This window comes from Vicugna pacos, chromosome 13 (genome assembly GCF_048564905.1).
Source record: "Vicugna pacos chromosome 13, VicPac4, whole genome shotgun sequence".
NCBI classification, from domain to species: Eukaryota; Metazoa; Chordata; class Mammalia; order Artiodactyla; family Camelidae; genus Vicugna; species Vicugna pacos.
Genome location: NC_132999.1, coordinates 8,089,952 through 8,106,070, shown reverse-complemented (window position 1 = coordinate 8,106,070; position 16,119 = coordinate 8,089,952).

Below are 16,119 nucleotides of genomic sequence, written 5' to 3'. Positions count from 1 at the left end.
CTGGATCTTCAAAATGACCTTTTCCCTGGGTTGCCCAAAATAGAAATTTCACTTCATCTCTGCCTGTGGCAGTAATAAAACAACCCTAATATTCAGCCTTTTTCCAGATTATATAGTCCATAATAGGATATCATCATAACTTCTTCCCAAAGTATAATATTCATCCAATTAACCTTGAATATTTTTAAAGAAAGCTCACAATAGAAAAGATAATTGCATGGTTGTCAAGAATTATGACTTTAACCAGGTACAATAGAGCCCCATAAAGTAATTCCTATCAAAAGATTAACATTTACCATGTTGTACTAATGAAACATATTGTAAGAGATTTAAAAATAAGTAACTGGAAAAATAGTAAATAGTCATTGCATGCAAAGTATACAACCAAAATGTACTAAAAATAGTAGAAAAATACATTAAACAATAAAGAGATACATTTTCTGTATTTAATATAAGAATATATCCCACGATATAGGAGTTATCTTCCCCAAATACTTGTTAAAGAAAGAACAAATGAAGCAAAAGACTCTTCTTGCCTCTTTGTGGTCTCTTGAGGTTATTCTACAGACAGGTTTTTACTGTATCCCCTTACTAAAAGTCAAAGCCTCTAAGGTACAGTCCTTGGTAAGAAATAGCAGGGAAAACCTTTCACATATATAGAAATGGAGAAAATTGCTAAAGAAAGGGGAAAAAAGGCCCCCTTGACAGATAAGCAATAGCTCTGCTTACACAGTAATTTATGGTAATATCAGAAAGCTTTTGATAAAATTTCACACATATTGCTGGGTAGGACATTGGAGAAGATAAAGGACTCAAAGAGATAGGGGAAAATTAAACCATTTATAAATGGGGGAAGTATTTTGTTAAAAAAAAAAGTGGCAATTGGTTTTGATAGTCATAACAATTTATGTAATTTCTGTGTGCATGGGGCACTTGCTGTCTGAAAAAGTGGCAGCCTAGCATTTCTCCCCTTGCTACAAAAAGTCAATTTTGAGAACAATAAATATGAAAAGGTTTTAAAAATATATATATACAAAACTATTGTAACACATCCAGTAGTGTTTGTAAGCTAAATTTCTACCATTTGACTACTTTAGATGTTTTAAACTCTTATCTCTATTTTATTTGATAGCAAATCAATTTTCCAATAAAATAATTTGCCTGTGGGGTATTATAATGAAAAAACAATTTAAAATATATTTCTATAAATACTGAAAAATACTTTCATACTAGAGATGCAGTAAATAAATGAAGAAATATTCACACAAGTTGCTACTGCCTTTCTTGTTATCTGAAAAATAATGAGCCTTAATTTACATATTTCTCCATCAACCCCTGAAGCCTTTATTAAGGTCAAAGCTTGAATATAATATATCTATTATTCTACAGAATTTTATATTTTGAATTTTAAAGTATTATTTGATCCTCTGATTTCACTTTCTATATTAAAAAATATAAATGACATTCATGAAGAGTTTTTAAATGAGTTTTTATTTTTTTAATATTCTTCAATGACCATATTTTTAACAAAGTGACTTTGCCTTCCTCTGAACTTCAGTGGATATTTGGGCTGTCATTGTCATCCTTACTCACTGATTTCACAGCTCAGTTTCTGACCACAACCATTATAAGGATCTTCACTTGAGGAAAAATGAAAAATTCTGTCATTCAAAAAAAAGCGTGTTACAAGAACTCTGTTACTTGTTTTTAGGGAATGCTAACAGGAGAATTTGGAAGAAGAAAGGCCAGTCTGCCTCTGTTCTCCTGAACAAATTTCTCCTGAGGCAGAGCTTTCATGAGTAGTTCTGGAAATTTCTTAAATAATGTGTGTCACTGACCGAGATGGCTGACTCTTGCAAGCTGGCTGGTGCTATAAAGATACTATCAGAATCTAAAGTAACTGGTTTGAGTTTCTAAAGCATTTTGAGGAAATATTTTGTGAGAGTGGGAAGAGTATTTTAATGCCATTCACATGTTTCCCAGAGAATGAAAGCTGATCTGCAAGGGCGTCGAAAGCATTACAGGCTAATTTCATTGTAATTTCAGGATCTGGGAGGGAGGTTGGGAGAACCAGGAGTTAGGGGGCGGGGTGGGGTTGGGCATTGTTCAAGAACGTTACAGGGAACACTGTTGACTTATTGGAAAATCACCAAGTGCTGGAACTCGCTCTAGAAGGCTCATATTTTGAGCCTTTGAAGCAGTTGTGCTGCTCTCTTGAAAATTTACACTGTCATTTTATTTATAGCACATGTCTCTTAAAGCAAACATTTTTACTTTATACTATACAAATCTTACAGAAAATTGCAAACATAACGTGGAGTTTTGGTCATGCTGTAGAAAGCTATAGTATTTTCTGTAATGGATTATGAGCAAGGGGAAAAAAACTGATACTGATCTAAGGCTGAAGGATAAAGGGTAATCAAAACAAGGCTTCTGCAGATGCTTTTGTGAAACTTGTTTTAAAAGAAAAGGCAAAAGTTGAAACTGTGGATTAAACCAGTTAAATTAAATCATCTTGTGTTCAAAATATATTCTGTACATCAGAATGAAATAACCAGGAACCAGCCTGGGCCTTAGCGAGGCTCTTAGTTGCTGGGCTATTTAAAAAAAAAAAACAGTAAAGTTTTGCTTGGATTTGCCTTAGTAAAACTAATATTCATTTCTTATGTACATCCAGGGAAAAAGAAAATCTGAGAATTCATTTTATTTTTCTAGCTTGTTCGGAATTGTAGTTCTCTTGTAACTCGATTTTTGGTACAGTGACTTAAGTATATGTATTGTGGCTGCCCAGCAGTTGCTGAACTGCCTGTTAGAGAAGTTGTAGCATCTGAAATTGAGCTCTTAATATAAAAATATAAGGTGCAATTAAAGAAGAAAGTAAATTCTGTCTGCAAAGTCACACCAGGAAATATAAATAGGAATAAAACAAGAGATACTACAATTTTACAAAAGCGAATGTCAGTGGCTTAAATTTTCTAAGGAATCCATCTAGCTACCAATGTTTACTCCTACGTTTCCCTAATTAGCAGAATTTAAAATTAGAGAATTATATAAATTTTGGAAATTGAAATTTAGAGAAGTAAAACATGTATTTCTGAGACTTTGCTATTCATTATGCATGGTTTGTAACAATACACATTTCAAAAAGGAAGTCATTAAAGTAATGTAGCTGTTATGTTTTCACAGCCACATTACTCTTTGTGAGAATTTAACCAATACAACAGCATGATCTCTCTGGACTTTAAAAACACAGATCCATGACAAGGACACAAGATTGATGGAATTTGTAATCATATAGTTTTTACTTGTGTAATAAATTGGTCATATCTAGAATGTTATTTTAAATGGGCCCACTGTGTTACTATTTGTGGATTCCTGTGCCGTTTTGAATTTATGTCTGCAGAAAGTTTTTAGATTTTTAACAATCCGTCATTGGTGTTTAAGAGGGTTACTTACTATTATAATTCTGGTCACAGATTAGGGTTAAAATATCTTTAACCTTTACAAATGTATTATGTGGCACCACTGACACAGCTTTTATTGCAGATAAAATCTATGACAAATTTTCCATATGACAGAAGAAGAACATGATTTCATATTAAATTCTGATGATAGAGACATATTTCTCCGCTTATATTTCTGAAGTGTTTTGAATATAGTAACAATGGGCAATACTTTCTCTTCAATTACATCAATAAAATCTCAAAATCCACTTCATTTTTATGGGTCCAGAGCTTCAGTAAATATTTCTTAAGCAGAACTGAAAAACAGCGCAAAAAATATGCAGAATTCAGCTCACTTCTAACCTTGCTGATCAAAACAGACAAAACATTCAGCTAGTTAGACATAATGAGAAGCAGAAAGAGGAAGCTGCCAAAGAGCCTAGAAATTGAGTGTTGCCATGAAGGTATATAAGAGCTTCAGCAAAAGTTTCTCAAATATAAGTGTCAAGATAATGGTAGGTCCCTCTGACAGTCATTTAAAAGAAAGAATAAAGCCTATTATAGTAACTTTACGGAGTTATAAAAGCACTTGAGTTTTCAGGGAACCACAGACTTGTAAAATGTTTCTGACAGTCCATCAAAAAATTGGTATTATGACAATGTCATAATACATAATCATACAGTCAGGGAATGATTGGAAGTAAATCTATAATAGCAGATTTTTTTTAACAAATTTCACATTGCATTCCAAACCCTTTCCATCTCCCTTCTTCCCTTTGATTTGATGATCAAGAGAAAAGTAGATAGAGAAGTACATTATTTTTCTGACCCCTATCTAGACAGTCTCTTGAAAAAGATGATAATTCTCATCGATTCATATTTTCCTCCGATTTTGGATTGTGAAAAGCCTCAAGAAAGCCCGTGTCTGATGATCTAAACTGTCCAATACTGTTCTGAACACCTCTCAAAAGTTACCTACTCGGGAGAAATTACCTTTTTAAATTGCCAGGGTGTCTCACAGCTACATCAAGGGCTCTACGGATTGTGTTTAAGATTCATGAGGAACTGCGGAACTTGAATCTCCTTCCATTGCCTTCTCTGTGTGTCACCTCAGACTGCCGTAGACTATTTAGGGATAGGCCTTTAATCATGAGATTACCTGAAACCAGACCCAAGCTTAGCATGTGGAGTAGCCAACAGTCACATAAATATGGCTTCTCACCGCACCCCCAGCCAAAAAAAGTAACATGTGGCTTCAATTTTACTTAATTTATTTATTCTTTCAATTTATTTTAAAAAATCCTCACCCATTGCCTGAGCCTTTAGGCATATGTGCATAATAAAAAACACTGCTGAGCATAAATAATGTATATTAACTGTGTCTATTAGGATTCTCAAAAAGAAGTCTATCAAAATGACTTATTTTATAGTTAGAAGTCTCAATTCAAAATCTATTAGCAAAATAGTTCTATTAAATTATGTGATATTTCCATTGTCAATTAATTACATTTATATCCAGCTCTATAGTATAATGACTTTGTAATATTAATTTTGATTTTAATTAGGAAGAGAACTTGTAAGTTTGCCTCAGTTTTAGTATTTAATGGCTTTTCCATATTTAGACTGTGTCCACAAATTGAGACTTTTTTCATTTTTCTAGTTGAACAATTGGTCATTTTAAACCTTATCTTTCAGGACTTTTTTTTTTTTTCTGAGTTAACTAATTTAATTTGCTTTGGAGCAGTAAAGGAACTCAGTGAAATAGACAATTAAATTAAAATTTGGTAAAGAATAGTGTTTCATTTTAGCAATGTATTGTTCACATTTGCCCATATGACCAGTAACTTATTTTCACAAACATTAAAATTGGAATTCCTAAGGTTGAAGATAGAGAAATTCAGTAATCTGATTTTACAGTAGAATATGTAATACCTGATATTAGTTAGTAAAGCCAAGTAAGATAACTATACTGTGTCAACACTGAGTTGATTCTTTCCCACAGTCAGCATGTTTTACATCTAGTCATTTCAACCAAGAAAGTATACTGGCTCCAAGATTACTTGAGTCTGGATATTAGCTCCTCCCCAGGCAAGTCACATACTTCTCTATGACTCCTGTTTCTTCATTTATAAGAAAGATCGATGGTGAAATGGGATGGTAGATATAAAGTGCTTAGAACAGAGTCTCACACAAGTAATCAATAAATGTTTGCTACTGTTATTACTGTTGTTATCATAACCTAATATTGTTATTCAAGCTTTTCACTTTTGACATGTTATACTCCTTGCCTAGAATGATCTCTTTTTGTCTTGCCTTTATAAATTCAACATTTTTTTCATAGCTCAGCTGAGCACCAGTCCAAGGTGATTTCTCTTTTCTCAGAATTCATTTTGACCCTTTATCCCAAATTCCAGTTTAGAACATGTGTTATTCTCTAAACATTTCTTACATCCACAAAACAAAAAAATACAAGTTATTCTAAGAAAGAGACACATCTTGTATTTCTTGTGCCTAGATTTGACAAGTAATACATGCTCTACAAACATGTCACATTTAGTGCTGCACAGACTCCAATGAGTTAACCAAGCACTGTTTATCACATCCTTTATTTTCCCTAGTCAAGTTAGAGAACCATGCTCTTTCAACAGGGAGCTAGTTCATTTTTGGTTTTGTTTTGTTTTGTTTAAAAGCCATAACTCATGTTTCTTTAATGATGGCTCCATATCTGCCTTTGGATTACAAAACACATTTGCACACGAAAATTCTTTGTATTGAGTTCAAAAAGATCCAGGATTATATAGTTTCCCTCTCTACTGCATTTTACGAAACAGGCTATGTGTCTTGATGTTACATTATAGAATATAAATATAAATTCTTGGATGTGTCTGTCAGGCTTCTTCAATTCCCTGAGACTAAAACAAATATGTCCACTATTATTGACACAGTTAAGCATTACAACTTTTGGGCATAGTATTTATATACATGCAATTCTCATTGTCAGCAATGGGACATTCAAGTATTTAAGATTTCTATGTGAATTTCATTTGAGCTCATTAAATAAGTGGCTTGATGAAAGGAAGGTAGTTGTCTGAATGCTTAGATGCTGAGAAGATAATTTAAAAATTTTTTTATTGTTTTATATTAGTAAAAAAAATGCTTGCATATTAAAATGAAACCCCTCAAAATCTGATCTTACTGCTTATTTTGTTTTGTTACTTCACTAAAAAATATAGCTCTCACCTACGTACACTTTTCTTCTCATCCTAAACCAGAGCTCTTTCATTCTTCCACTATGTATGAAAGATTCAATAAATTCTGATTTGCATTTCAAATTCCACTCTTTTTTTCAGAAGGACATCAGATTCAATGACAATTACATCACTAATCTCTTTAGCATGACAGTGGGGAGCCAAGCTCAAACTCTTTCTGACTGAAGTCCAAAAGATGGAAGGTCATATAATGTTCTTCTTTATCAGTAATAGTGACTTTTGTGATCTGTGCATGAATTCTCCATTTCAGTTCTATTCATCAATATATATGCTCACTGAAGCCATTTGCTTTGGTTAGAGGTTTCAGACTGTTTGTCTCCTTTTTTGATTAAGAAATACGTCATGATTTTTGCTACAGAAAGGGGAATATTTTCAATGTTATTGACCACAGTTAATTTTTTGTTATTGATGTTTCCATGTAAATTTAATATAAAATGCCTGTTCAAGTTAAGGACTTTGCAAATACTTAGGAAGTTATAAAGGAATAAAAGAAATTTAAAAATTGATTAAACAAATAAATTTCATTTGACAAAAATAATTAATACTAATGATGAAATAAACATTTACTTTTCTCAATAAGAAATTCTTATATTCACACGAATATAAGATTAGGTAAGTGTTTCTTCTGTCCCTTCTTCCTGTCCAAATTCTTTATTTTCCATATTTTATAAAAGAATAAAAAATGAATTTTTCAGTTTTACTTTGACATATTGCATGATAGAATAAAGTAAATTTCTGTGTTAGAACTGAATTCTATGAATGTGTTACTATAAAGGCCTATTGATTATGTGACACATAGAATAAAAATGAACCTGTGTGATGAACTGAAACTAACATTTTTCTTAGAATAAGTCTGATTATAGAAGAACTATCAGCAATGTGCTCACATTGCATAAACTACTCTCTAGGTGTTAATAGCACCTACAAAGTTGTGTCTACTGAAACCAGAATAGCAAAAAAACAAACAAACAAACAAAAAACTATCATTATCTAAGCAATACCCATTCACACAGATATTAAGAAATAGTTTTTTGATATCTTCTAATTAAACAAATATCTAAATGATTGGTATCTTGTGGACCAAACAACTGAATGATTTGACTGAATTTTCCAGCGGATGTTTAGGCATTATGTAGACATAATCAGTGAATTACTATACTCTTAAAAAACCTGGATGAGTTCCAGGAAGTTACTTTCAGGCACAAAGATAATACAGTTGTTGTATTTGATTTTGGTACTATATGTGACATGTGACATGAACAAATTTAAGTCTGGGAGAGATTAAAATTTTTCTAATTTTCAGGGAAAAAAGTATAAATAAATTTTTGTTTAAAACTGTATCCTTTGTTTCAATGTCTGTAGTCACTGAAAGAGACCAGAAAATTCTCCTAGTGGAAACATAGAGCAATGGGAGGTCATAGTTGGCAAGCAATAGAAGAGATGGTTGACAGGGCATAAACAGAAAAAATCCCAGAGGCAAAAATTGTGTGGGAAGGAGTGTGCAGGGATTATACAAACTTGGAGAAGATAAAACTGTACTGAAACCAGACCACATCCAACTCCTAGATCTAAAATCCACACATTCACTTGTCCTGGTGTCCTGGAATTTCAGTATTCTAGACATAGCTGTTACCATGTTGCTTTGAAAAAAGTGTGGAGCGGTAAAGCAGAGTATGGATTTCATTTACTGAATTAATCAGAAAGCTTTTGCCTAAATAACTACCATTACGGGTTTAAGAAAACATCATTTCAGATGCATATATTCTTAGGTAGGGGCAAAAATTAAAAAGTAAAGTTTTGGTTAAGATGCCACAAAGTCAAAAAAGTATTTTAATATAGCTCTAGCTATTCTTTTTGTAATTCTTATGCACATGAAGATTTAAACAGAAAAATAGGTAACTAGAGAAAGAGAAGTCCATCATCAGTTATGTCTTCAAGAGAATTTGAGAGATTAGACTCAGAAATAGATTTGTATAGACAGACTATCTTGGTAATTTCTGTTTTTTCCAGAAGGAGTATTGGATTTACATATGTTACTAACCTCTGTTTCACTCCGGGGGAAAAGCTAAGCACTAAAAGCCATCTTTTAAAAACTGATTTTTAAACCAGCCACCATCAGCTAACCACCAATATTTCTTTCAAAAGTACTGCCATTGATTTGTACTTACCAAAGTATATTGTATATCTCATGGGCAAGACCTCTAATTGTATGTAAATAAAAAAGACAATGAAAATATGAAATGAAATACTATATGACAGAATTCTATTAGGCTATCCATAACCCTTAGCAACTTTTTTTAAAGCCTTTTTTGAATTGTCTTAAATTTGTATTTTTGTACTTAAGACGCCTAAGGAAATTAGTAAACAACGAATGCCTTAAATAACCTGGATAGGTAGAAGATATGTGGGGCTCTGTTCTAGAAACCTGCCAGAAAAAATTCTGAGAAGTATGGCTTATTACAGTGCTCAAGAGCATTAAAATAAATAAGTTAGTTATAAAAATAATAATACTGAACATATTGAACTGATTTTAGTATAACAGTTTCAAATGTTTTCAGTCAGTAACTTCTCTGACATTCAACTAAACTTCTTAGACTTTACTTTTTGTTTCATTTGCATTTCATACCCCAAGGCTAATGCTTACAATAACTCTAGAATCAGGTTCCCTATATCGTCCTCATCTGTGTTCTCCAAGACATTTCTTCTATCCCATATTCTGCCTGCATCCCTCTTTCATCAGAACTATCCATCTCGTTCTCATTTGTACTACATTCTCACTATGCTATCCTTGAAATCCATTCTACAGGACCATATTCAATGTGAAAGTGTTATAATTAGATCCTTCTGGTTCATTTGCTAATAAGCCCATCTGGATCTGATCCAACTTGTACTAGTTTTATACCAAATCTGACCTACTATGGCTAGAATTGCACTAAGATTCCTTTCTACACTCTTTCTTATTTGAATTGTGAACAATCATCCAAAGATTTTAAGCAGCGAACTGTGAAAACCAAGTTTATGCTAAGATAATTTAGTTAAAGAATACATTATTAGGTGTGACTTTCCTAGAAGAGAACCGAGGACAAAGACAAATAACCTGGTTTGGGGTCTCCTGCTAATTTGAATAGTAACTCTCAAACTATTTTGACCAGCTTTCATTTCAACATGGCAAAGAGCCCTGAAACTCAGTTACCTTACCTGTTCTTAATTTCCTTTGGAAATACTGCTCCATGATAGCAATGAAATGTCACTTACTGAACAATTAAAATTTTGGGGAGGAGGTTAGGGTTGGGTGATATGGATGATTCATACATGATTCACAATACATATCTTAGAGTCTAGTTATTAGAAGTTTAGTGGACAAAAAAATTAGTGATAAAATTATACCTTGCTACCCACTATAGAATTAAACAAACAATGCACAATGAAGTGGATAATGGTAAAGTTAAACTAAAAGGAATTTACAAATAAAAGCCAAGAATAATAGTTAAAGAATCATCACCAACACAAGACAGGCTTTACAACATTCATACAGCAGCTTTCCTGAGGATGGTGAAAGTGCCACTCATCTCTAGAAGTTTCTCAGAATTACCAAGCACCGTGTGTCAGAAACTACTTAATAAAGAAATAAATACAGCAAATCTAGGATTATAAAAATTTTGACTTATAAACACCAAATCATGGAACCTTGAATAAATTACATAGTATTTTGCCCATAGCAGGACTTTGAACACAGAGATGAAATTGTATGGAATTGCTTGTTGTTGCTCCAAAAAAAAACCCACAAAAAAACCCAGAAGACCCCAACATCATTTCAGCAGTTTAGAGTCCATCAGTGGACGAAGGAACTGTAAAAAAAAAAAAAAAAAAAAATCTGCTCCAGTCCTAAGCTCCTAAAAAAATAGATGTATGTTTAGCATGGTAGCCTAAAAATTTATCAGTAATCATATTATGGATCATTTGGATGACAATTCTATAACCAAATACTGAAACTCACTTTTGGCTCCCAAATTCACATCTATGTTCAGAATATTACCAAATCAGCTGCAACCCTTTAATTGCCTCTGGCTAATGAGAAGTGTCTTCATAGATAAATGAGAGGTACCTGCTCAGTAAAAGCCAACTAATGTCATTTGAAATCCTGATGAAGATTTTTCTATGGTTTGAATATAGAAAATGATGAGAGAATTAAGTCCTAATAAGTGACAAGATAGCACTGGCATTCCAAACTCAAAAGAGCCTGATTGTCATTTAGGTTGTGAGCAGCAATTTAATTTCCACAAAACAGCTTCATCTGTCCATTAAATTAATGATCTTAATTTAAATTTTATGAGTTTTGTAGTTTTTATTGACTTGAACTTGTAAAATGGTTTTTCTTATACATGGTTATATAAAGCCAATGAGCACACAGAGTTTATAACTATTTTTATGCTTAAACGTGTTTAAGTAATTCTATAATAAGAATAATTAAGTCAAAGCTTAGGGTCATTAAGAAACTTTGCTCTTAAAAAGGGCCTATACAATAGTGGCCTAGTTTGTAGTATAGAGAAACAGCTATTTGGCCTAGTCACAGTTTGTCCCAGCTAATCCCCAAAAGAACAAAGCCATAGAATGAATGGAGCAGGCTAAACCTAGGGAGAAAATGGGCACAGAGATTAGGAAATATTTCTGTAGTCAGCTGGGAGGATTATAGTAGGGAACTGCTAAACAAAAAGCTTCCCCATTCCCTTTGAAGATTTTTAGTTTATTATCTCCAGGGGAAACCGAGGCAACTGGTACTTCCTGGTTCTTCTAAAGAGTTCTATAAAGGCCTCAAAACATCTTTCTCAAACTTCCAGAAATACTGCATTTTGCCAGTTCTTACTTGTCCTCACGTCAAGTCAGATGCCAAGTCTGTTTACCTTCACAATTTTTGCATCAGAATTTTTCCCACCATTTCCATTGTCACTACCATTGCCTAAAACAACGATTTCTCCCTTAGGACACTGAAGGTAATTCTTCCAATGGCTCTTAAATGTGAACTCTTCCTCCATTTCAGTGCCCCTTCAATACGCTGCTCAGTATTCCCACAGCAAAGTTCAGGTCATTTTGGTTTCCTTCTCTGAAAGCCATAAATGTTCCACACTGCCAATTAAATTAGGCATTCAAGGCAGTTTTCTGACATTCAAAATCTTTTATGATCTAGCTTCCATCTCTGCCCAAGCATGTTCCCCAATACTTCCTAAACTTCAACAACAGTAAGTTACTAGGTGTTCATACCTGTCATTTTCTCACCCCTGTGAATTTATACAAGCTGTTTCCTTAAAGGAAATATCCTCTCTTATTACTTTTCCTCCTGTCATAGGATAGGTTCCCTAAGAAAATGACTCTGAGACTCTGAAATGTATACAACAGGGGTTTCACTGGAGAATGTTCTCTGAAATGATACCTGTACAAGATCAAAGGAAATAATAGTTTGGCAGAGGTTGAAGTTGCACTGGGATAAAACCTCAACAGTGGACTCTGCTGATTCTACTGAGAACTTGGAAACTGGAAAGACCTTTTAGAGATGTCCCTAGTCTAGGCAGAGCAGCCAGCTAGGCCTTGTATCTCTGTATTTACCAGTCACGAGATGTAGGCCACCCTGGAAATGGGACATAGTCTTTGGCAGGGCAGCTTTCTTTAACTGGAGGTAAGGGAGAGGAATGTAGCTACCTGTAAGTAGTAGCAAAGCATTAGGCAGGTCCTAAAGGCAGACAGCACAGCACAACACATCCTCTTCAGCTGATCCCTGTGCCTCTCAGATCCACTTGCTTCATATAGCAGGTTCACCCTACCTAGGGAAAACTGAATTCTGGTTGGGCTCTCTTCCTGGGACAACTTAGAAGAGGAAGGTTTGTGTGACAAAGTGGAGCCCAAGCCTACATTTGATACTGATTGTCCTTTTCTCCAATATCTGTTGTGGATTCCCCTCCCCCTAGTCCAGTACTTCTGCTGGTTTATATAGGTCACCATGCAGATCTTAATATTTGAGGTGTTTGCTCCCATGGTCACCACAGATTTATCAGACCATGGCTGCTGCTTTTTCCTTTTACCACCAAGTTGTATAGGGGAATACCAGAAAATGCCCCAGTGGATCACCTGGGTGCCTGATCTGTTCTTTGCCCCTACTGTGTAACAACAGCCCTAGCTCCTCCTGATTATAAAGATCAGTTAACCTACAAAGGTCACTATTGCTCTCCTTGCCTGTTGGTCCCTTGGCAAAAAGAATCAAATGTGACTGGGTGGAAATCATCACATAACATTTTTTGTTGCTTGTTTTTTGGGGGTATTAATTAGGTTTATTTACATGCTTGTTTGTTTGTTTATTTTAATGGAGATACTGAAGATTGAGCCCAGGACCTCATACATGCTAAGCATGCAGTCTACCACTGAGCTGTACCTTCCCGCATAAGGTTTAATGGGACCCATGAGATAGCCCCTGGAGTAAATGTTCCCCCTGTAAGAACTAGCATTTCTAGGCATATGAAGGCTAGTTACAGATACAGGAAGCACAAACTCCCCAAGTGGATCACTGTAAAAGATGGGAAATGAGACCACTTATATTTCTACTCCCTGATTCCCAGACTTGTATACCATCTTTTGGGGATATAGCACCCAATGGTCAGTTATTTAGATGAATATTGCCTCCCATGGAATGGTATTTATCAACACTGAGTATCATCAGCAAATTAGCACCTCAAGAGACTGTTCAAGAGACTTCAAGAGACTGCTCAACCAGCAGACCCATTGGTGGTGCGGTATATGACAGGTCCAGTGTATCCCATAACCATGTGCCCACTGTCACACCTCCATTAAAGTATGTTCATTGAGTCAAGAAAATGTTAAGCAGGATTCTATATTGGTGGGTCAAACACTCTCAGGTAGTGGTGCTGGCTGAGGCTCAGCTGCTGGAAGTAGAGACTCATACCAGGAATATATCATGATCTCAGATGCTATCTATCAATCACAGCCCCTTACAGAGTTTAAAAAAAAAATCTGTGATATCAGCTTACCATCACTTTGGTAGTTGATCCCTTTGAGGACTCGTGCCAAATCAATGGCTCAGCATTGGTTTCTGTTGCCAAAATGTTGGACTGTAAGTTGCAGCAGTAGTTAGATCTGTCTTGGTAAGTAGGTGATTTATGCTGGAGCTCCACCCTTTCCACCATGGCTACTCTGTTCATAAGCCCATCTTGGCAGCATTTGGGTGGCTGGTGACAAAAGGCTGACTGATGTCAGTGGGTTGAGTGATGCTGTCTATTTAGTTGACTAGTAACTTTTCTATAGTGGATGCTCTCTAGTGAAAATTAAAATGCATTTCCAAGATTGCCTCACTTCATGCCCACTCACTTAGGTCTATTCACACTTCTCTTCTCTAGTCTTCCTTATTCTGAATACTTCTTTCTCTTTTCAAGCCACCTAACCAGTGAGCTTAGCCATTTGACCCTACCCACAAACACATAAATATATTCCTAGCTGGGGCTACTTTTCTTTCCACATAGAGTGCCTAACTAAGGGCACTGGCCAACACTGTGCTTAATGAGAGAATTTCCCCTTACCACACCCTACTCAGACCATCCCTGAGTGGAGCTCTCTTGCACTTGAGCCCATATTCCAAACCAACCCAACTGTGAAACACAATTAGCCATTTTTCTTTTCTGTCACCAGGTCACAAGGGACATCCCCTCATGTGGCCATAGGTATAAGCCCAGTGGCACCTATGATAGATGACATAAGTTCTGGGCAACCCATTGAAGCCTCTTATACCCCGTGGCTCTACTCATGCCCAATCCTAGATAAATCACTTCCATCATATAGTCTATAACTGGGCCTGCCTGGCCTTATAATTCACTGGGTCTGTCAGAACCCAGCTCACCATGGGCATCTCTAGCCATATGAACATTTCATGTTTCATGGTCCAATTCTCCGTGTCTACCAGAAGTCAGCAGCACACAAGGGGTTGTTTATATGAATAGTGTATAACTCTGTGCTGCAGATGGCATGACTGGCTCCAGATCACTGCATGTCTATATTATAATTCTCTTTTGGAGTTTTACCCACCAAGATACCTAATACCAGAGGGTAGGCCAGATTGCATAGCCCTAGTGGCAAGATTGCTTGAAATGCAGCCTGGAATACACAAAGCATATTCCTTGCATGTGGCAGCCTTCCATGTCACTTAGTAAATGAATTGGAGCAATAATTCTAAATGTGGAATATGCTGCCTCCAGAACCTTAAAGAAGCCTACCAGATACTGTATTTACTTTTTAGTGGTAGGAATATGAGATACAATCATTTGTCTTTATTTTGGAAAAAAGATGTGCTGGCATGCCCTGAACCCCTAAAATATCACCAATGAGTCAGTTCCCTGAATATTTATATGGTTTATTTCCAGTCCTTCAGAGTGCATATATTTACTGAAGCCCTTAATGTACTTGCCACTTTGTGCTCATCTGGTCTGATTAACATGATGCCATCAGTGTAGCAGTCCATTGCGATATTATGTGGCATGTATAGATGGTCTAGATCTCTTCTGATTATATTTTGATAAAGAGCACAGATATAAAACAAGATAGTGAATAAATACTCTTGTGTACCTAATGAGAATTCAGTTTGCTTCTGGTCCTCCTTGATGGAGATTTAAAAGACTACATGCTTCTGTTCACTGGTAAATATATCATGTGCCCAAGGCCATGTTAATCTTTCTAGCAAGGACAGCACATTTGGCCTTACAGCTTCAATTGGTATCACTACTTGGTTGAGTCTGCAGAAGTCTGTTGTCATCTTCTAGGCTCCATCTGTGTTTCCATAGAAACTAGACTGGAGAATTAAATGGAGGATATTATGGGGACCATTATCCTTACGTACTTGAAGTCTTTAATAGATGCAGTATTATTTTGATTAACTACCTTGGCTTAGGGCTTTGAGGGAGAGGTTTTAGAGATGTCTGCTTGGCCTTCCCTGTGACCCCTCTTATTCCATAGAATGAAGAAATCAATGCAGTAGTTGGTTTTGCCAAGTACCAAATATGTCTCCTCTTGGGCTTCATACACTCCACTCTAACAGATACCCCAGATATCAAGATTAACTGAGAGCCTGTATCCAACAGCCCTCAAAATGTCTGAGTAATCCTCTTTTCCCAGTATATAAAAGCATGGGTACTTTAGGTAAAGAACTAGGGTGTTAGTTATTATATTTACTTGCTATAGTGTTGGATCTTTCTTCCTGGGACCTCTTCTTGAGTAAATAATGATTCCAGATCTGAAAACAGGTTCAATTATAGAAATTAAGCAAGGGATGTGATTTGTTTATGGCAGTTGTCCTTCCCCTTATGGTTACCGGTTATTTTATTTAATTGCATAAACAATACCCTTGATAGCTGCCC